This window comes from Diabrotica undecimpunctata, chromosome 8, assembly GCF_040954645.1.
Source record: "Diabrotica undecimpunctata isolate CICGRU chromosome 8, icDiaUnde3, whole genome shotgun sequence".
Classification (NCBI taxonomy): domain Eukaryota; kingdom Metazoa; phylum Arthropoda; class Insecta; order Coleoptera; family Chrysomelidae; genus Diabrotica; species Diabrotica undecimpunctata.
The window spans coordinates 49900683-49924183 of record NC_092810.1 but is presented as its reverse complement, the minus strand read 5'-3'; the positions used below and the strand labels follow the sequence as shown (position 1 = coordinate 49924183).

The window sequence follows — 23501 nt, the reverse complement described above, 5'->3', positions numbered from 1 at the left end:
TGGTAAATAACCATAGTTATAAAGTCTGTATTGTTACAAGGTTCAATGTGATGTTTTTTGCTATACTTAAAACAATTTGTTTGTAATAACTGTTTATGTATGATAAAAATAAATATTCAATTTTTTGTCTTCAATCGAGGAGTTTAGAAAATTATTTCTTTAAAAAAAATTCACCCTTAAACATTTTTAGGAAAGAAAAAACTTAAACCTTTTTTCTATACAGCAAGAGGATTTTTTAAACGGCGTTCTAGTTTTAAATAGTCTAAAAATCTTTTTGTTTACTGTTGCCCAGGACATCTCTGTAAGTATTTCTTGATTTTGTTTTCTTAGTTACTTTTCCCAGTCTCCCTCAAATAAATGAATCCTGATCCACGACCTTGCTCTCCACCCAAAACACGAGGAACCGTTCGCAAAATAATACGTAAACCTAACTCGTTTACGTATAGGTCATAGCAGACTAACTCACAGCAAATCAAATCGCCCTAGTTGTGACATGTAACTGCGACAATAATGTAACACATATCTTAATAGAGTGTCCTATAATTAGTGAAAGAAACTACCTAACAATATAAAAGCAGTTTTAGGAGCACATTGTAAATTTAAAATATGTTTAATTACTTGGACGATATTAATGTTTTAAACAAACTGTAACTATTAATGTTTTGTAAACCCTATTTACAAGTTGTAAAATATGACATTCTTACCTAATTGTGAACCTAATATTTAATCAAAAATAATGTTCAGATTTAAGTATCTTTGTATTAACTATAGTGTAGTGTAAAGTGGTTGATGCTGTTATCAATTAAATAAAAAAAATGATTTTTATTTTTAAATGAATAAACTTTAATCTGTTTTCAGTAAAAGAAACTATATTAGACCATATAAAAACTAAAATAAATATTGAGTCTTATTACTTACTTAACTAAAATTTCATTTAATTCGTTACTTTTTTATCAACAAAAAAATTGTGTGAATCGCAAATTGCTAAATCCAAGTAATACCAAAAATTACTAAAATACATATTAAAATAATTGAAAAACACGTACATACCCCTTATGTGTAATTCACCGATCACCGATTACTACAAAGGTTTGCATCGTACTACTTTCACCAAGGTTTTATCTTATCAGTGTTTTGTACGGTCATTACTGACAAACTAAGATAATATATAAATCGATTTAATGCAGTTGGAATATTTTAAATATCTTTTATGACTAATTTTATAAACATTATATGACTAATTAAGAATTTAGCGACATTCTTGATGGCTACAACTGAAAAAATTATGCCTCAAGAATTGTTGATTTTCATCTGATGTAACATAAATGTTTACTCATGCTTGCATAAAAATCATGTAGAATTTTCCGCGCATCAAAATTTTGAATCTTTTTTGCGAATTTTTATTTTTACGCACAGCAAAATCAAGTTGAATATGTCAACAAAACTAAAATACCAAAATACTTGACCCTAAGCGATTACATTGGTGTTTTACAAACCTTAAAAATCATGTGTATCCTATAAGCCCCCTAGAGAAAATGTTAAAAATCTAAACTAAAACAAGCTCAAGAAAATTCCAGATGCGTTACCTTCATATGGATCTCGCCTCATATCGGTATTGATGGAAACGAAGAAGCAGATCAGTGCACTTGTAAAGTGTCGAAACAGGTGTAACGGAGTGTCGAAATCTCGGGAATAATATAAAATAATAATAGTAATATAATAATAAGTTTCAAGTATCAAAGAGCTTCATAACCGGAAATCTCCTGGACCAGATGGCGTTCAGAACTTCTGGCTTAAAAAGTTCTGGAGTATTCATGAGTGCCTATCAGCCATAATTAATAACACTATTTCTAATCCGGAGGAAATACCATCTTTCTTAACCCAGGGAACAACTTATTTAATACCCAAAGATCAAAATAACACCCAAGATCCAACCAAGTACCGCCCAATTACTTGTCTTCCAACTCTGTATAAATTGGTCACATCCTGTGTAGCCCGGCGTATCAACCAACCCTGTGCTCTAAACAATATCATAGAGCCACAACAGAAAGAATGCGCTAAGGGTTCCATGGGCTGCAAAGAACAACTTATCATCGAGTCTGTCATTTCTTACCAAGCATATAGCAAAAAACGAAATCTCTTTACTGCTTTCATCGACTACAAGAAAGCGTTTGATTCAGTGCCACATGAATGGCTCATAGATATATTAAAAATATATAAAGTCGATGATAACATAGTGACCTTTTTAAAACATATAATGTCAGATTGGAAGACAAAAATTCACCTCAAAATACCTGGTGAAAACAATATCGAAACTGAAAATATTGCAATCAACCGGGGCCTATTTCAAGGAGATTCGTTGAGCCCACTGTGGTTTTGTCTAGCGATGAACTCCCTATCCCAGATACTGAACTCAACTGATACAGGTTTTAGCATCAAAAATAACACCACTGTTGTTTGCAAAACTTAATCATCTATTGTATATGGATGATTTAAAACTATTAGCTTCCACTCGAAGCCACCTGGATCAGATGCTAAAAATAGTAGAAAATTTCTGTAATGATATTAGTATGCACTTCGGTCTTGACAAGTGCCGTGCCTTAAATATAATCAAAGGAAAGGTTCAGCCCGGCAGATTTGATATGCAAAACGGCCAGAATATCGAGGCCATGGGTGAAAATGATATGTATAAATACCTCGGAATAAAGCAAGCGCGGAAGATTGACCATAAGCAAATGAAAACTGAGATAACTACTGAGTTTATACGAAGGGTAAAACAGCTGCTTCGTTCACACCTTAACAGTAAAAATTTGTTTAAGGCACTAAACACCTACGCATGTTCCGCGCTTAGCTACTCATTTGGTATTGTTAAGTGGACAAAAACCGATATAGAAAATCTTCAGCGAAAAGTACGAACACACCTCACAAAGGCACAAAAACACCATCCTCGAAGTGCAGTAGAAAGAACGACATTATCGCGGTATTTAGGAGGACGAGGACTTATGGATATAAGTGAGCAACTAGAAAAACAAATTACTAATTTAAGAACTTATTTTCAGGTGCAGGCTGAGACATCTACTCTACAACGCGCGATTTGCGCAGTAGATGATACAACACCGATCAAACTGAGGGAACCAGAAATGCGCATAAACCATCTTACTACGGACGAAAAAATGCACACCTGGATAGGTAAACCTCTGCACGGGCGACATCCCAATGAGGTCAGTCAAGACCATGTCGACAATATAGCGTCGAACTATTGGCTGACATCAGGAAAGATGTTCCCTGAAACAGAAGGTTCACTACTGGCCATTCAGGATCAGGTTATACCAACCAAAAATTACCTGAAATATATCGTCAAAGACCCTCAGGTCAAAAATGACAAATGCCGATATGGGTGTCAAGCTCAGAAAACCATCCAACATCTTACCGGGGGATGTCAGGCATTTGCTGCAACTGAATATAAGAAACGGCACGGTTCAGTAGGAAAGATCATTCATCAAGAGATAGCTATCAAACTGGGACTTCTTCAAACAAACCATCTTCCATATTATCAATACGTTCCTGAGAGTATACTTGAGAATGACAACTACAAGCTATACTGGGACAACACTCTGCTCACAGATCAAACAGTGGCACATAATAGACCGGATCTCATACTTTTTAATAAACTAAAGAGACAAACAACATTAATTGATGTGGCGATACCCAACAATAATAATCTTCGTGTTAAACAAAACGAAAAAATCGCCAAGTACAGGGATCTGGAAATTCAAATACGAAGACAGTGGAGAATGGAAAGTACCCAGACAATACCTATTATTCTCTCTACTACTGGAGTCATACCAAAGAACCTCCTAGAAAACATAAAAAAGTTAGGTCTGAGTGAACATCTCTACAAGACCATGCAGAAAGCTGTACTACTCTCAACGTCCAGATGTATACGAAAATTTCTGGGAGATACTCCAGCATACCAAGTGACCTAGGGTTCGATAACACGGAAAGAGTCCCACCAGAGCTCAATCCTTTTGATACCGTAGGTATCTGGGATGAGTGAATTTTCCCCTTAGAGGGAGTGTGAGCCGTATGGCTAAATCTGGATAATAATAATATTTACGTGTAAGTGGAATTAAGAGTGAAATTATTCACAGACAATACTCAAAATAATTCCGCCACTGGTAGTTGCTGGGTGAATTAAGTAGCTCTGTGACTATCAATGCTGGTCCCAAGCCCAGATGCAGGAGAAGGGTTTGCGATAAGAAGGGCATGCAGCAGTAAAAACCTTGCTAAAACAATGGAAGGAAGAAATATTAATAATAGTTTAGAGGCTAAGGCGTCCCCCGTAAGCTACGCGCAGTTGCGACTTTGACTTACCCTGCGAAAAGTAAGCTAGTTTTACCCCTTAAGGTAAAAGGACCCTCTAACCCCTCTAGTTTTACCCCTCTTCATGAAGAGGAGGATTGGTATACTTTGTGTGTAGAAAACTCGTTGAAAACAAAATAAGTCGAGAGAGTTTGGAGATAGATGCAAGTTAATGTATAGTAGTTTGAACAGTCACGGCAGAAATGAAGTAGGTATTATTTTAAATAACAAATAAAAGGAACATATTGTAAGAGGAACAAGAAGAATTTTTAAAATCCCTTGTTTGCGATATGCTCGAGATTCCTGTAGACAAAATGTGCGGAATAGAAAGAGTTTATGCAGATTTGGAGATGGGAAAAAGAAATGATAAAGGAAATAGTGTGACTAAATATGCAGTGGCATGGGATTTGGCTATCATTAATACAGTGTTTATAAAGAATGAAGACCTGTATATAACCTATAGTAGAGGGTTATGGAAAAGTCAGATAGATTTTGTGCTGTGTAGAAGAAGTCAGAAGAGATAAGGGTGAGGCAAAAAGGAAAGCAAATAAGACACCAGAAAGTAAAGTGGTGGAAGTTAAAGGATAAGGATTTGCCAATAGTATTTAAGAATAGAGTGTTGGAAGGGCTTGAGAAAACAGATACGATAAATGACTAGTGAGAAGCCAGTAGTAACGTTGTGGTGCAAGTAAGAGAGACAGAGCTATTAAAAACAGCTGGTAAAGGGCCTCCTAGAGACAAAGAAAATTGTTGGTGGAACCATAACGTGCAACAGAAAGTTAAAGAGAAGAAAGGGTCTAGAATGATGTATGACACATGTAAAAGTAAGAAAGATATATACAAGGTGACATACAGGAAAACTAAGCGCGCTGTAGCTACTGCTAAGGAAAGATCGTCTGCATAGCTGTATGAAAAGTTGGAAACACTAGGGGATAAAAAGGTTATACAGCGTTGCTAAAGTAAGGGAAAAGTCATCAAAGGATTTAATCCACGAGTGTGGATGAGAGAGTGTTAAGAACCGATGTTAAAATAAAGCAAAGATGATATGAGTACTTTAGTAAGTTGTTAAATGAAGAATATCAGATAAGAGACAGAGGATGCGGGATCCCAAATGAAAATGTAATACCGCGGATAACGAGAGATGAAGTGTCCGAGGCGTTAAATAGGACGAAGAACGGTAAGAGAGTAGAACCTGACGAAATACCTGGCTTGGAGTTTTGTAAGGCTTTAGGAGAGAAAAGGGTTGATGATTTGTGGCAAATAATGAGTAGAATATATGAGAAAAAAAGAATGCCCAATTCATAAGGAAAAAGTGTGATGGTATCATTATATAAAGATAAAGGTGACATTCAGAATTGTAGTAACTATAAAGGTATAAAGTTAATGTTCCACACAATGAAAATTTGGGAAAAAACTGTAGAGCAAAGGTTAAGGAGAAACATCGATAGAAGAAGAACAGTTTCAGTTTATGCCAGGAAGTAGGACAACACATGCGTTGTTTGCGTTAAGACAGTTATGAGAGAAATACAGCGAGAAGAAAAGGCTCTTCACTAATTCCTTACCTATTTAATCTTGTTATGGATATAGTGAGAGAGAAAGTAAGGGAGGGGGCTTCTTGGTCAATGCTTTTTTCTGATGATATCGCTTGACCAGAGAAAAACTAAGAAATGTTAGAGGTGAAGTTAGAGTGTTGGAGAAGGGCTATTAAAGAGGAATGAATTAAGGTTAATAGGTCGAAAACGAGATAGATGTAGTTGGGAGGAAGAGGAATGATTGGGAACGTAGAATTGCTTGAAGCAAAGCTAGCATGAGTATAAGAATTTAAATACTTTGGCTCCTACATAACGGAAAATGGGACACTAGATCGAAAAATTACCCAGAGGATACAGGCGTGTTAATTTAACTGGAAGCAAATAAGCGGGATACTTGGTGATCTAAAAATCGGGAAAAGGCTAAAAGAGAAGATATACCAGAGTGTGCTAAGACCTGCATTGGTGTACGGCGGTGAAGTGTGGCCTCTAAAGAAGATCAAAGAAAATAAGATGGATGTAGCTGAAATGAGAATGTTACGGTGGATGTTGATTAATCAGGGAAAGAGCCTGGGTGACCACAGTCTTAAAAAAGATTCAAGAATAAAGACTGCAATGGTTTGGTCAAGTCAGACGTAAAGATGAAAATAAAAACTATGTGGGACTAATAATAGAGCTGTTAGAAGTTGACGGAACAAGAGATAGAGAAAAACCGAGGGGAAGATGGGAGGACTGTGTGGCAGAGAACTTAAGAAAGAAAGGTTTAGGTGAAGAAGACTCGATGGACACAAATAAGTGGCGACGAAAAGAAAAAACAGCAACCCTTAAAAAAGGAAGAGCTTAGGACGAAAAAGAAGAATAAAAAAAATTAAAGGCAATATTTATCCGTAGCTACCTATAATTCCAAGCAGAAAATTTTAAATTTTCATTACTCGTATATGCACTCTTAATTGCCTACCAGAGATAATCCATCTAAATGTGAAATTTTTTAAGAACCAAATATTGTAAAACATGATATAATTGACTGTCATCTTTTTGTAACGGAACGCAACAGATTAAATTGTCCAAACAATATCAATAAACTTTTTAAGAGCCAACCCTGCGTTTAGTTGATAAAGTGCCGATTAAAATCTGCACTTACTAAAACTAACTTTTCAGTGGTTTATAATCAAGAAACGTAAAATATTGTTAGCTAAATAGAGTATTTAAACAACAAAGTTTCTTCACACAAAAAATAAACTGTGAGTACATTACCAATTTAATACAAATTCAATATTATTAAATATTATACATAACCCATAATTCAATACAACACATCAATTAATCCAGTTTCTGGTTTTTTGGCAACTTCCACAAGTCGAACTAATTAGCCGATACAGGACCGGCTCTAGAAAAATTTTATCAAATGAAGAAAACAAAAATTAAAAATGGATGATTCTGAAAATATTAGTATACCTACTACATCATCAACATCGACATAATCCAATGCAGTAAGCAACTTCAATTTTCCTTCAAAAGAACAAGCCATTATTCTGTCAGCTATCCAAGGTATTAAAATACATGAATACATAGTAGCCATAGGGTCTCTACTCACACCAAAAAATGTTATCTTTGCATCACGAATAGCTAACAACGGAGTTTGTATTTACTTGAACAATACTGTCTCTCCGATAATCACCAAACCAATTCCAAATACAATCTTAATAACCTATGACAACACTCCTTACAGAATCTTCCTATCCCTAGATGGTTTAAATTGCTCTAGATGTAATACTACTGGCCACAAAGAAGAAAATTGCACATCAACATCAACTGGTACAGAAACACTTAAAGATCCTTATACCTCAGAACTCGAACCCATGAAAGTAAATCAGAATAATTCAGCAACAAATATTTCAGATGATACAACCAACTGTTTCAACCCTATTTCTGCAGATATCCCAACGACAAATGATTTGCTTATAGTACACAGCATACCTTCAACATTATTTTAAAATCAACATATGCAACGTATATTTACCACATCCTGACGAAACTACTCTATTAGAACTTCAAAATGTAATTAAACAAATTCCATCTCCAAAATTAATTTTGGGTGACACAAACTGTCACAACATCGCATGGGGATCACAAAGAACAGATAAAAATGGACGAATATTATTAGAAGCAATTAATAACATAAAACTAGTTTTATTAAACACAGGAGCACCTACTAGATTCAATGCACATAATGGCACTTTTTCCTCCATAGACTTATCTATCAGTGATTCAACTTTAGCTCCATTTTTACAGTGGAATACATTGGACCACCTATACGACAGTGATCATTTTCCGATAATAATTACTCATGACAAAGATGAAAAAACCTGTACAACACCATATGAAACTTGGAAATTAAAGTCAGCCGATTGGGAAAAATACTCGAACTTAGTAAGCATACGTATACCAAATTTCGTTATATCAGATAATATAGACACTACTCTATCATCTTTCAATGGTATAATTTTAGACGCAGCCAGAGATTCTATAGGAAAAACCAAAAATATCACAAAAGCTCCTCTTCCTTGGTGGAACAATGAAATCGCATCTGATTTAAAGCAAACAAAACATGCTTTTAATATATACAAAAAGTTTAACACACCTAATAACTTAAACAATTTTAGATCTTTAAGGGCCAGATCTAGATTTTTAATAAAACAAGCAAAAAAAGAGAGCTGGACCAATTACGTGTCGTCAATTGACTCGTCTACGCCCATAAGGGATATATGGCAAAAAATAAGGAAAATAAAAGGTTCAAAAACATTTAACCATATTGACACAATCACTACAAATGATCTAACAACTTCAGACAAACACGAAATCTTAGAAATTTTAGTAAAACACTATCAGTTGTATTCAAGCAATCAGCAGTACCACCCAAATTTCTTAGAACACAAAGAAAGAACAGAAGCATCAAAAATTAATATAGAAGATACTGCTGATCCACTAAACACGTCCATAACACTTGATGAATTAAATGAAAGTCTTAATAACCTCAAAAATACCTCACCTGGACCTGATGACATACCACCAATTTTCATAGAAAAACTACCTATAAGCGCGAAGGTTACTTTAGTAGAGATCTACAACAAAATTTATTCGACCCATAAATTTCCGTCTCTCTGGCGCGAAGCAGTTATAATACTATTTTCAAAAGACAATAAACCAAAAAACTTATCTTCTTCGTATCGACCAATATCTCTTACCTGTAGCATCTGCAAAATAATGGAAAAGATTCTAAGCAAAAGATTAAAATGGTACTTAGAAAAGAAAAATCTCCTTACATCCATCCAAAGTGGGTATCGATCAGAACGGTCTACAATAGATAACATTATAGCATTAGAATCTGAAATACACGAAGCTTTTATACATAAACAAAAATTAATAGCAATTTTCTTTGACATCACAAAAGCATTTGACACCACGTGGACATATCACATCTTAAAAACAATGAAGAGTTGGAAAATTGATGGTAAATTCCTAGCCTTCGCCAAAAACTTCCTGGAGAACAGAAGTATAAAAGTTAAAACAAACAGTGTCATGTCAACTAAGAAATCTGTATTAAGCCCCCTGCTATTCTTAATAGCAATCAACAACGTATCTAACCATTTTATGCTTCCACTAAAAGCAAACCTTTACGCCGATGATCTTGTAATATATATGAGAAGTAAAAACCTAAAATCAGCTGCATCAATATTACAAAATACACTAAATAAATTAGAAGGGTGGTCTTTAGATATAGACTTGAGATTTTCAACCGAAAAAACTAAAGTAATAATATTTGACAAAAGGAAAACACAACACCACTTAAATTTAAAACTTAACGGAAATACTCTTATAACAATCAATGAAATCAAATTTTTGGGAATGACATTCGACTCTCAACTAAAATGGACATCGCACATAAATGAACTAATTAAATCATGCCAACAGAGAATAAATCTTCTAAAAGTTCTTTCCAATCACAAATGGGGCGCAGACACAACTATTCTTCTGCGATTATATCAAGCTCTAATTAGAAGCAAACTAGATTATGGATGTATATGCTACGAAACTGCTACTAAAACTCAAATGAACAAACTGGACATCATCCAATCCACAGCATTACGCATAGTTTTCGGAGCTTTCAGAACCACGCCAATTAGCAGCCTTCAAGTCCTAGCAGGAGAACCGCCATTAACTCTCAGAAGACAATATTTTTCAATGTGTTGTGCTACTAAATATCTCAGTGCAAAGGAAAACCCGTTTATAACAAGCCTAATAAGGAGCAACCCTCCAAATCTGTACTCAAATTATTGCCCTAGAAACTTACCTTTCAATGAATGAATAAATCGATTTGAATTCGATATACATCAATTGAGAGCCACTTCTACAAACAGATGCCAGTCTCCTCCCTGGAAAGTTCAAATACCAAAAGTAGATTTTACCTTACTTAACTATCCCAAACATTCACACAATCCTTCTGAAATACAACAACAATTCCGGCCTACCATCTCTAGATACCCTGATTTCAAACTAATTTTTACTGATGCCTCTAAAAGCAGTAATGGTGTAGCTGCTGGTGTAGTTATTAACAGACTGCGGCTAGGTCATACAAAATTTACACATGGATACATCATCTCCAAGGACCCTCAGCCGATTTGCCACATCTGTCAAATACCATTTTCAGTGCAACATATAATGATAGACATAAATTTTATCAAACATTATATTCTGTATAACAAACTGTAACATAACATAAAATGTTTGTATTTTACAAAACTGTTATGTAAATTTTAATAATATACTAAATGTAACTTTTCTAAAATAAAGATATACCACCCGCTAATAACCCTAGGGGTTGATGCGGTAAAAAAAAAAAAAAAAAACTTTTTAAGTACAGACTTTAATTATGTTGATATTGCAAAATCTCCAAATTGTATATGTTAGTCCCAAGAGAATTTTTTTAAAAGATCCGTAACTAATTTACTGCTCTTTTGAAATGATTCGGAAACTTTCTTCTATTGTAACTGATTTTGTTTTTGTTTTTGTTTTAGTCTTATATAAACTAAACCATTACGACTTAATCTACCCACTACATTTTGAAATGCTCTCTTAGTTGTTTTCCATCGAGCTGGATATCACTCATGATAAACTTAAATATGTATGTGGAAAATATGCAAAACATATTACAATAACTACAATAAAAGTTCTATATAACGGACACCAACGGGGGCAAATAACTGTATGTTGTATCTATCGTAGAGTTGTCAATCCTGTCATCATTTACCATCCGAATGAGGATAGCGACGACAGTGATTGACTGTGAATCTGATGTTTGATAGTTTTATTAGTTTGAGGAGATTAGGAAAATAAGAGTATTCGTAACTTTGTTTGGTTTTTGAAGTTATACTTCTATACGCGCGCTCCACGTTGGAAATTTGCATGGGAGTGAATCTGTGAAATCATTACATATGTAAGATAATAAGTAAGAGAGAGACAGAAGATATATTTTCTCTCTCTTCCTCTCTCGAATATAAAAATGTTCCTTTTGTATATATAATTTAATATTATATATATTGTATATACATGTACATATACATGTAATATTATATATATAATACAATATATCGATCGTTCGGAAGAAAAGGGTTACAACTCGAAAAAACTACTTTTGCAGGAGAAGAGTTTTAAGATTTTTTTCGGAGTTTTTTTTTTATTACCTGATCATTAATTAATAAAACTTTGTGATTTTTATTTAAATAAGTAGGCTAAGTTGGGTTTAATTAAATGACATAATTGTGATTTTTCAAACTGTTTATTTATTGTTATAAAAAATACATGCAACAGTTTTGAATTAAAAATTAGTAAATTTTTACAATGTTAACTTAATTTATAATTATTCAATACATACCTAAAATCGTTAAAATAATTAGATTAAAGCATTAGAAATTATTGTAAAAATCAAAATAATATGGCGCTACGTATTTTTTCTTTTCGACTAATGATATCAAACCTGTTTTTTGCCTCTGATATACCAGGTTTCGTGGAATATGCGTTTTTTATTTTGATTCGTTCTATACTAACAGTTTTTCTCGAACTAATAATTTCCGCTTGGCAGAAATCTGTATCTTCAAAAGAATTTTTATAAAATAATGTATTTGGATTGTTTTTTTTTCTAATTTGATTTCCCTAAATGACGAAGTTTTTACATTTTTATTGATATTCACAAACAAGTCAGAAGTTAATTTTTTTAAATCCATAAAATCCTTAAAACAAAAGTTTTTTTTGCTGATCCCATAATACAAGCATACTGATCAGGAGCGTAAATAGGGCTTGATTTTCTGTATAGTTTTATTGCCTTTTCTATTGTCGCGTGTACACTATCAACTTCATTTTGGCTATGGCCGGAAACAAGAAATTTATGGGTGATTGAACTTATATTTAATTTTAGTATTGCATAAATATAAAGAGCTATTATGAATTTGTTTTTGTTTTGGCCTGTACAGTTGTCGGAATAAAGTATTACATTTAAATCTTCTTCATTTTGATTGCTTATATTTTCTAGAAATTTAAAAAGACAGGAACCTATTTCATTCACTCCCCTTTGTGCCTCACCCTCATGCCACATGAAGCAAGTACCTTGGTGGTTTTTAATATCATACAAAGTAAAATTTAGTACATTAAGCTTTGAAACATAATAGAAAGCTGCAGTATCTCCTACAGGACAAGTCAAAACTGCCTGCAGATCAAAAACAATTACTTTAGTATTTTATGTAGTATTTCTGTCATTATCTTTTTCTTTGCGACTTAAATCCTTTTCTTTCAAATGTTTCTGATATTTTTCTAAAATATTTTGCTGTTCAATAATAGAGGAATTTTTAAATTGCAAACAAAACACCTTTGTTAACTAAACTGGTTATTTTTGTTGAAAAACTATCAAAAGATTTTTTTATTATTAAACAAACTTTTAATAAAGATACAGAAAAAAATTAAATCATTTTATATCTGGATTTTCAACAAAAGCCTAGGTATTTAATATTTTTTTCATGCACGAAAATAGTTGAAGGTCTAAAATATTATCGTAAAAAATTACAAAAAGTATTAAGAAAAGTGATACATTTTGACATAACCCAAAGACTGTGAATAAACTTATCAAAAAAGTTGAGTCAAAAGTGTAACATGTCTTAATTTTACAGTAACTATTTAAAAATCAATCAAGAAAAGCGCTACATTTTGAAATAAAACATAGTATGTGAATAAATTAACTGAAACAATTGGTTCAAAACAGTTACAAAACAAAATGTTGCGGCTTTGTTACAAACGCGAAATAGTTAATTTAATCCAAGATTGTAACATTCTGAGATGTATCTGTTTCGTTGTAAAATTTACATGCATTTACTACTTACTTTTTGCAATAATATCGAATGTATCTTCTTTTTCCTAAATATTTGAAACACTACACAACACTAACGGTGACAAACTGAGATACAACGATCTTGTACAAAATATTCTGCGAAAAATGCAAAAATCCCCGTGTTACATGCGGACATCTTTTGGCTGGTAGTCAAGATTCTCTCTAAACTTCATGCGTTCCTAATAGTAGGCACCTTTTTAGTTAGTTTAATGAAATAAATTGAAAAATGAACATTTTTGAGATGTAACCCTTTTCTTCCGAACGATCGATATATTAATATTATTATTAATGTGATATGTTTTGTATTATTTATTAAATGTTCATAATTATATTAGTCTTTTGTATTTCAAAACAATAATCTCAATAAATCACTGTATGATTCAGAACTGTCAATTTTGAAATACGCTTGTGTCATGTCCTCGGTAGTATAGTAGTCAGTATCCTCGCCTGTCACGCGGGAGACCGGGGTTCGATTCCCAGTCGGGGAGGACTTTTTTATTAATATTATTACATGGTAAATGTATAATGGTAAAATATATATGCGTCAGTAGAAAAGTTATGTATATTATTGTCATTTTTAAATACTTATGAATATTGAATTTTAATTTGTATTGTATTGTAATATTAGTAACAAAATAAACAATGAACTTTACTGCAGAGTATGTGTAAAAAAATTTTTGCATTCAACTCCTTTCATACATATGAAAATAAAAATATACATTTTCATCAAATTATTGATTCAATCCTTCATTTACTTATTACAGGTCAAAAGTTGTTTATTAATTGTTAGTAAGTTGTTATTAATTCTGTTTCTCTTTCTGCTATGTCTTACCTATAGCATTAAATATGTTTTAGCATTGAGTACTACAAAGTTATATCCAAGGCCACAGGTTGCTCCTGTCGGAGAGAGATGGGCGTGGTACTTTCAAACATATATAGAAACTGTATTATTTTAGAACTTATTATTGGGCACCACCCCCCGTTAATCTCGAAGGGGGACGAGAAGAAAAAAAAGAATTTAGGGAAAGTTTTACAACAAACACTTTTATTTCCAAGTAATGAACAAAAAAAAAACAATATTAAAATACACTGTAAAAATTACGTCATTCCAGAAAGACATTAAAATATTAACTTATGTTTACATTATTTGGTTGTGAGAAGTGTTTATATAAAGCTAATTTTAGAATCGTATGTAAACAAACGTTCTAATATCATGACGTTAAACTCAGAATGAATTTTATGTATTATCCCAAATTTCGAAATTCGTTCACATTCAAAGAAATATAGTTATTTATTAACTAAGAATATCTATTATAATTTTAGATAAAAATAAGACACTTCACTAATTTTAAAAGTTCATAAATATTCCCCGCTTGCTCAATAGAGAATAGAAATATGAAATTTGGTACAACCTGATTTATCCAACTGCTGGTGCTTAGGAAGAAAAGGCTCTTTTTACCCTCTAAGTATTGATTTGATTAAACCATTTTATTAGGAATCCCTTTATACCATTAGGTATTACTGGACTGAGTTTAGAATGTGCTACTTCGAGTCAAATAAGTATATTATTTAACATCTCTAGCCTCACGATAAGGGTCTCTTTTAAGAGACCACAAAACAAAATCACGTCTCAACAGTTTGACGTTTTAAGAGATAAAGAAAAATGGTACCTTCTTTCCGCTAAAAATTGAGACTATTGACAACTTAATGAACGTTCTTATCTAACGGATATATTTGGAATTACAGCAGAATCCTTGAGTTAATTAAAGTACTTGGCTGATAGATGGCGGGAGGAATTTTATTTAAAAAAAAAATTAATTGAAATTATAATGAATTTTCTAAATCTTTTGAAACGGTTACAATGTAGTGATTGTGCAGAATGACTCCCAAATAAATTTGTAACGGCGAATGCGTGTATAGAAATGTAACTTCCACCGGCAGTCCCACTGGACTGACACACCCGTTTTTTTTACTACTTATTAAGTATTCTACTAAATAAATGTAGACAATTTCATCACTTACAACCGTGTTTTAAAAATTGGGAGTTAAATTTATATTTTACAATTCAGCACATTGAACCATCGATGATTCCATACAGAATTCCAAACATTCGTATATTCATGGAATAGACCTTATATAAAACCATCAAAAAGCAAGTTTCCAAGCAATAAACTTTTATAAATTTTTTTAAAACGAAAAAGGTCAATACTAACGTTCCGACCGTTCTTGTGTTAAACATAAGTAAGAATAAGAGCTGAAAGCAGAAGTTGTAAAAAAATTTAACTATTAAATTATACTACAAATAATAATATGCCACTTTTTTGTTATTATTTTGAGACGCACAGACTGAAATTTTCCCAGTCCTGAAACGAAAAAGTTTCAATAAAAGTTATAAAACTTGAAAATTGGTTTCAGTTCAACCACAAAAGAAAACGTTCGTTTTTTAGATTGAATCTGCCATAAATTTTATAAATAGGAACTGCTTGAATATATACTTTAAATAAACTTTCACAGAACCGAAATATATTCTTTACATTTACACTTCCAAAAAAGTGATAAAAAATATTTGAATATATATTTCAATTCGTTTTAAACTGAAAAATTAGTAAGTTATCGTAAATATACAAAATAAAAATATGATTAAATGAATTTTTGTAAGATAAATAATTCGTACAACTAAAAATTCTATCTTCTATACAGGGTGGTCCGTAAGTAATTATACAAAAAACAGAGGATAACTGTCATGTTTATGAATATTTATGTATAAAAATTTACAACTAGGTGCTTTTAAATATAAGGAATTATAATTTGATGCATACTTTAATGTATCTGATAGAGAGCGCCACATGTTTCATATGTGGCTAGAAGGCCACGAACGATCCGCTCACAAAAATCGAATCCTTTCGAAGACTCTTGATTGATACAATCATGTTCTGTGACCCTATCGTTCGAATGACCCTATGAATGATGATGTCTAGTGTTTACGAATAAACGTTTCTAATGAACGAATGTCTGTGAACGGGTCCTGCATTATCATTAATTCATATACTCTCAGAAAGATTAATAAACATAATAATATTAAACTCAACACACTTGACCTTTACACAAAGAAGTCATAGAGGGACTGCGTGTATTGAGTGATTCTTGATATAGGTATATGGGACCAATGGGATTTTTCTTCTTCTTCTTCTTCAAGTGCCCTGTCCGTTGCGAACGTTGGCTATTAACATGGCAATTCTGATCTTATTTGCGGCGCTTCTGAATAGTTCGACCGATGTGAGCCCGAACCACTTCCTCAGATTTTGGAGCCACGAGTGTCTTCTCCTGCCTGGCCCTCGCTTACTGTCTATTTTTCCCTGGACAATCAATTGCAGTAGACGGTACTTATCGTGTCTCAATATGTGGCCTAGATATTCAAGCTTTCTTTGTTTAATTGTATTCACGATTTCTTTCTCCTTTCCGATTCTTTGGATTACCTCTGTGTTGGTGACATGTTCGGTCCAGGATATACGAAGAATGCGTCGGTACACCCACATTTCGAATGCTTCTAGTTTTCTCGTGAGCGTCTCCGTCAGCGTCCAGGCCTCCACACCATACAGTAAGATCGGAAAAATGTAGCATTTAACTAGACGTAGTTTTAGGGGAAGAGACAAATCCCTGCTTATGAGGAGCTTTTTCATATTGCTAAATGCTGCTCTAGCTCGTTCTATTCTCGCCTTAATTTCTGTGGCCTGTTCCCATTTTGCATTTACGTTGGTGCCAAGGTACACATAAGATTCTACATGGTCAATTAGTATGTTACTTATCCGTAACTGTCGAGCAGGCTGTTGCTTCCTGCTTATCAGCATCCACTTTGTCTTCTTGAAGTTGAGGCTCAGGCCGTATTCCTCACTAACTGAATAAACTCTTTCCATTACCTGCTGTAATTCGTCTATGGTACTGGCAAGGATCACCGTGTCGTCGGCATATCTTATATTGTTTGTTAACTCGCCGTTAAATTATGTTATGGGATTTTTAAATAGCAATATCTTTATTCCCTGGGTTTTATTACCCCTTCAAATGTTGAATATTTGTGGGTTATCATTCTACTGTGATGGTTTCTTTATTTATTATTCTAATCTTTAATGGTTTTACTTTATATATACATATATATATATATATATATATATATATATATATATATATATATATATATATATATATATATATATATATATATACAAGCCATTCGCTCCTGAAGAAGCTGAAGCTGTTTTCACTTGAAGATCCTTTTTGTGTGGGGGATCATCCCCCACTTGGTTTTACAATATCTGGTGTGACTTCGCTGTTTTTACTACTTTTTTCCATTCATCTCTGTCTTTGATTGTCCGTTCTATATTTTTAATTCCCATACTCCTTAAGTCTTCTTCCACTTGTTGTATCCATCTCAATTTAGGTCTGCCTCTGGTTCTTTTACCTAGTGGTATCCATGCCGTTATAACTGTTAACGGATGGCTCTTATCCCTTCTCATTATGTGTCCATACCATCTAATTCTTTGTGCTTTTATTGATCTAACAATCGTTTTGCTTCACTTATTTTAAATGGAGTTACGCTCATTCTTAAAATATTCTAGTCTGAGTATGCTAGATTAATTTTTTTTTTTTTTATTTAGAGATTACAGCCGCATCCACCATAATGGTTATTAGCGGCGGCTACAGAATTACAAAATTAGAGTTTATAAAATATTCCTATAGATTTTAAGAAATTTACGACATTAATGACAGAAAAATTAGTGCCTAATAAATTACTTAAACTGTTAGGTATGTTAAATGTAAGACGAAAATGGGCAAATCTATGACATTCAATTAATAAATGGTTAACGGTTATTTGTACATTACATGTTTCACAAATAGGTGGATCACTTTTGGACATTAAATATGAGTGAGTACGTCTCGTGTGTCCAATTCGTAATCTAGTTATCACCAATTGTTCTCTTCTGTTCCTGGTTGAGGGTTGCCAAGCTGTAACGTCATTTTTAATTTGCTTCAGTGATGTTTTAGAAGATTGCCATTCGTTTTTCCACTTGCACAAAACTCTCGCGGTATTTCGATTCTCGGCTTTTTCTATATCGGCACATTTAGCAATTTCACTCGCGCACTGGTCCGCACTTTCGTTGCCAGCAATGCCAATGAGTCACTTAAGATAACAGAGTTAGGAATGTTATTAGAATTTATATGAATGATAGCTTTAAACATTGCATAGAGCTCAGCGGAGAAAATCGAAAAGAAGGTTGGAAGACGAAATTGATATGTATCGCTTGGAGTAACGAATGCAGCACCTACTCCTTTATCACACTTAGATGCATCTGTAAAGATTTTATAGCTATGTTCGTAATGCTGACGGAGAATTAGATCTAGATTATTCTTAATCTCTGCGTAACATTTAATATGTTTGTTGTATTGGGTTAGACAAGTATTTAAATTTGGGGTATTAATTATCCAAGGAGAGGGGCTTTTAATATTGATTGGAAAGGTATTTGGGAATTCTATATTAAGACATCTCAGGTAACACCGTACTCGCTTATAGTAAGGCTTATGTTTGGTACTATTGGTAAAGAGATTTATATATTTATTAGTGAACGTATTATTAAATAGAGGTTTATTTACATTTGAGGCTATTGACGTTGCGTGTGAAAGTGTTAAGGAAATTCGGCGGTGATATAATGAAGGCTCCCCACTTTCAGAATATAAACTTTCCACCGGTGACGTTCGAAATGCGCCAAGAGAGAGTCTAAGTGCTGTGTTGTGAATAGAGTCTAGTTGTTTTAACAATGTGGGGGAAGCAGAGGCGTAAGCGATTGATCCATAATCAATTTTTGATCTAATTAGAGTTCTGTAGATTGTAAGTAAGGTAGAGAGGTCAGAGCCTCAAAATCTATTTGACAGTGTTCTCATTAGGTTAAGTTTCTTATGACAAGTCGAAACTAATTGTCTAATATGTTCTTTCCAAGTAAGTTGATTATCAAACCACATACCTAAGAATTTTACACATGATTTGAAGGATAGCGATGTATTGAAAAACTTGAGATTGGGATTATTTGAGTTCTTTTGAGAATACCATACCAACGGTTTTTGTAACCGAGAATTGAAAACCAGTATCGCGAGACCACTTTTCGAGTTTTTGTAAGAAAGTTTGCAAAATTGTTGAAGTTAAATTAATATCTTTGCCTTTTACGTAAACCACCAAGTCATCTGCATATAAACGTGCTTTTAAAGGTTTTTTGAGGTTCTTGATTGTGTCATTAATAGCAATTAAGAAAAGTGTAGGACTAATAATTGAGCCTTGAGGGATACCATTTTCTTCCTCCTGCATTTCGGAATAGAAGTTGTTAACTCTTACACGAAAAGATCTGTTTTCTAGAAAGTTCTTGATAAAATGAAGGCAATTTCCACGAATGTTCCATGACTGTAACTTTTTTAAAATGTTGAATCTCCAACATGTATTAAATACTTTACTTAAGTCAAAAAATACTGCGATACAATGCTGTTTTGTTGCTAGAGATTCGTGAATATCACTTTCCAGGTCCAATATGTTGTCTATACCGGATCGGTTTTGTCGGAAACCATTTTGTTCGTTTATAAGTAATTAATATAGTATAGTAATAAGAGTTAATCATTTTTTCTAGTAGCTTGCCCATTGCACAAGTTAGGCTTATCGGTCTATAGGAATTGGGGTCTAGACGAGATTTTTGACTTTTAAGAAATGGGAGAATGATAGATTTTGATCAAACAGATGGGTACTGGTGTCGCTGCCAAATGAAGTTAAATAACTGAAGCATGTAATTTTTAGGGGAAGTGGGTAGGTGCTTTAAGAAAATACTTGGGATATCGTCAGGCCCAGGACTTGTTTCTTTTAGATCGTTCAGTGAGTTGTTTAGTTCTTGTAACGTGAGAGAAGCGTTTAATGGAATGTTATAGTTTTCTAAATAGAGGTTAGACCTTTCGGCCTCTAGTTTATTTTCCAGAAATACCGGGTCAAAATTTTCATTGGAAGACATTTCTCTGTAGTTTTTAGCTAATGTATTAACAATTTCAAGAGGAGAGGTGACAATTTAATTACCTATTTTGAGACTAGATATTGGGGATCACTCCTTTATACCAGAAATTTTACGTATTTTCTTCCATACTTCTCTTACAGGAGTGGAGCTGTTATTGCTAGAGACATATTGGGCCCAACTGGATTTTTTTGTTTGATCTATTAAACGTTGAGCTCTGGCCTTCATTTTTTTGTAGTTAATTTTATTTTCGAGTGTTTTATGCTTCTTAAATCTATTAAAAGCTGTTTTGCTGGCACGTACTGCTTCGTTACACTCCGAATTCCACCAAGGCAGAGAAACATGATTTTTAATGGGCTTTGTTTTGCCGATGAAGAGCTCCGCACTCTGCAGAATGACACTATTAAAAGTACCTAAAGAATCGTTAATATTATCATTCAGTATAAGACTCTCCACAGCCTTATCTATATAATTTTCAAAATCGATCCACTTAGCCGAATTTATATTCCATTTGGGCAAGAAGGATATTGGGCAAGGCTGACCTGAGAGATTCTCAATGGTAATAGGGTGATGGTCGCTACCATAAGTATACTCGAGAACATTCCAAGAGAGACGCGGAGCAAGACCTGGATCACAGAGGCTTAAATCTATCACGGAGGATTCTCCAGTGCAGATGTTAAATCTTGTAGGTGAACCATCATTTAGAAAATTTAATTGAAGATCCTGCATTACCTTTTCTAAAAGTTTTTCTCTGTGATCAGTACGCTTAGATCCCCAAATAAAGTTATGACCGTTAAAATCACCTACGATGATTCGAGGAGAGGGTATCTGTTCGATAAGGCTTTTTAAATCTTCATATGTAGCTGAAGAACTAGATGGAAGGTAAATGTTACAAATAAAAATTGGAACGGGAGCAGTGATCTCTATAACTATAGTTTCAATGTTACTATTGACAGGAAAAACATTTGCAACCAAAGATTTTTTGACAAATGTCATAACACCACCTGAAGAGAAATTATTGTCATGTACTCTATCTTTTCTAAAAATGTTAAAATATTTGGAATTATAGTTTTTTTGGGGGTTTAAATTTGTTTCTTGGAGACATATTATTTCGGTAGAGAATTTACAAATAAGTTTTTGTAAGGTTGGGAGTCGATGGAAAAATCCATCTATATTCCATTGCAGTAGTTTAGTAAATTGTATTATATACGAAAAATATGAATTTACGGGTTAACCTGAGATGACTCGCCCTCGGATTCAGAGATGTCGTTACCCAAGTGTCGGAGGATTTTCTTTCTTAAGAAGGTGATATAACGTTTGGTTGATCTATCTTTTAATTGCGGATGAACTTTAGTTAACATATGAACTAATCCCAAAAGGTCAGAAGTAAACTCTTGAATTATGTTAGAAGGATCTTGCACGCCGCTAATATTGCTTAGAAGTAGATTTAATTGGTCAAAATTGAGAACAAATGTGGGTAAATGATTTTGGATAAAATCTTTGGCAGGTTCAAGGTCATATGATTTTGTTGATTTTATGCTTGTATGCTCCTCGTTGCTTTTAACTTTCTTGGCTCTAGGTTTGGATGTAGGTACAGCAAATGATTTTTCTGTATGAGTTGTTTCTGGAGACGTAAGAACATCATTGATACTACGTTTTGGCTGAAGATCGATATTGATTGCTTTGCAGCTTTCCAAGGTGTTAACTTCTTCTTGACCATTAGGATTGCTCAGATTATTTGCTAATTTTTCTTGGACTAAAATTTGTTCGTTTGATATGGATGTTGATGCAGGTTGAGGCATGATGTCAGGGGTGAAAGGAGTAGTAGATTGACTGTTATTAGAATCAATTAAATTTGTTGTTGATTCTAGTTTATCGGGACAGTTGGTGGCGATATGTCCAGACTTTTTGCAGTTATAACAGGCCATAATTTCTTGAGATAAGAATATTCGATATGTTGTATTATCGAAGTCTAAGGTGAATGAGTCGGGTAAGGAGATATTATGGGGACTGACATATATTTGTCTTCTGAAACTTAAAATATGATTATATTCCGGAAGGGTGGAACTTATTTTCAGAAAAGTGACAGGTGAGACCATATTAAGTCCAATACTTTGTAGATAATCAACTAACAGACTGTGTGGTATTGTTGGACATACGTTTGAAAAAACAATACGTTCCGCTGGTGAGATTAATCTTCTAGCTTGTACAATATTGTTCTGGATTTGTATGTGTCCATGGTTTTGCATGAATTCGTCCACGATTTTTTTGTTTGCAAGGTACATGCAAATCCGATTATTGGATAGTCGGGAGGAAAATATAATATTTTTGGGATGAATTAGGTTACCCAAAGGAATTAAGTAATCTTGCAGTCTGGTATTTTCTAAAGCGCTGAAGACAATTGCTTGGTGTTTTGAGGGAAATTGTGTAGAAGCTGCTAATGAATGGGTTTTATTGGTATTTGTCTGTAATTGCGATACTTGTGGTATGTTAGAGAGACTCTGAATATTAGGTTCCATTTTTGATTTTAACACGGAACATGTGTTTAAAAATAATACGGACCTACCTAGTAATCAAACAGGTAGTAAAACTGGAATAATATTTCTTGAGTCGTATCTTATTGATAATTGTTAAATTAACAATCAACCAAAAACTGGTTGATCACGTTATATTAATGAAAACTAATATGATGTGTTCACTTACTGGTGTTTCATGTAATTGTCACTTAACTATTTATAAATAAACTGTTATAATTACTGCATAAAATTTGCAAATTTGTTGAGACCAAAATAAACACGCCTTTCGGTGGCTCATTTAGGGCCGAACTACTCGCTAGATTAATTTGTTTAGCTATCGTTTTACATGAAACATAATTACGAGGAATATAAGTTTTGTAGTTATTCGTATCAACACGGTTACTGTTACAGAATCTATTGGTAGCTTGTGCTGACAGAAAATATATTCCTAGTTTATTTTTTCATTTTTCTTTTACGTTTTTAATATCTTTTAGATTAAATTAAAACGAACCCCTTGCGATTTTAAATAGTTAAATCTATTACTATTTGATGACATCCTTATAATCGTTCTACATTTACTACAAGAGGGTCTATGGCATTATCTTGGTATACGTTTTTAATTTTA

At 33.3% G+C, this 23501-nt stretch overlaps 2 protein-coding genes across 6 annotated transcripts in view; one reads left to right on the top strand and one right to left on the bottom strand.

Annotated features, from left to right (window-relative positions):
• The window catches only part of LOC140447525 (uncharacterized), a 61824-nt gene extending 60689 nt beyond the window's left edge, over window positions 1-1135 (bottom strand). For 4 of the 5 annotated variants that reach the window (XM_072540226.1, XM_072540224.1, XM_072540225.1 and 1 more), the window contains exon 1: window positions 1051-1135. The gene's annotated coding sequence lies outside the window, so the exon portion shown is untranslated. The remainder of the gene's footprint in view (window positions 1-1050) is intronic. The other variant, XM_072540223.1, reaches the window with a different exon arrangement.
• The window catches only part of LOC140447526 (orexin/Hypocretin receptor type 1-like), a 1044614-nt gene that overhangs the window by 639588 nt on the left and 381525 nt on the right, over window positions 1-23501 (top strand). The gene's annotated exons all lie outside the window — the stretch shown is intronic.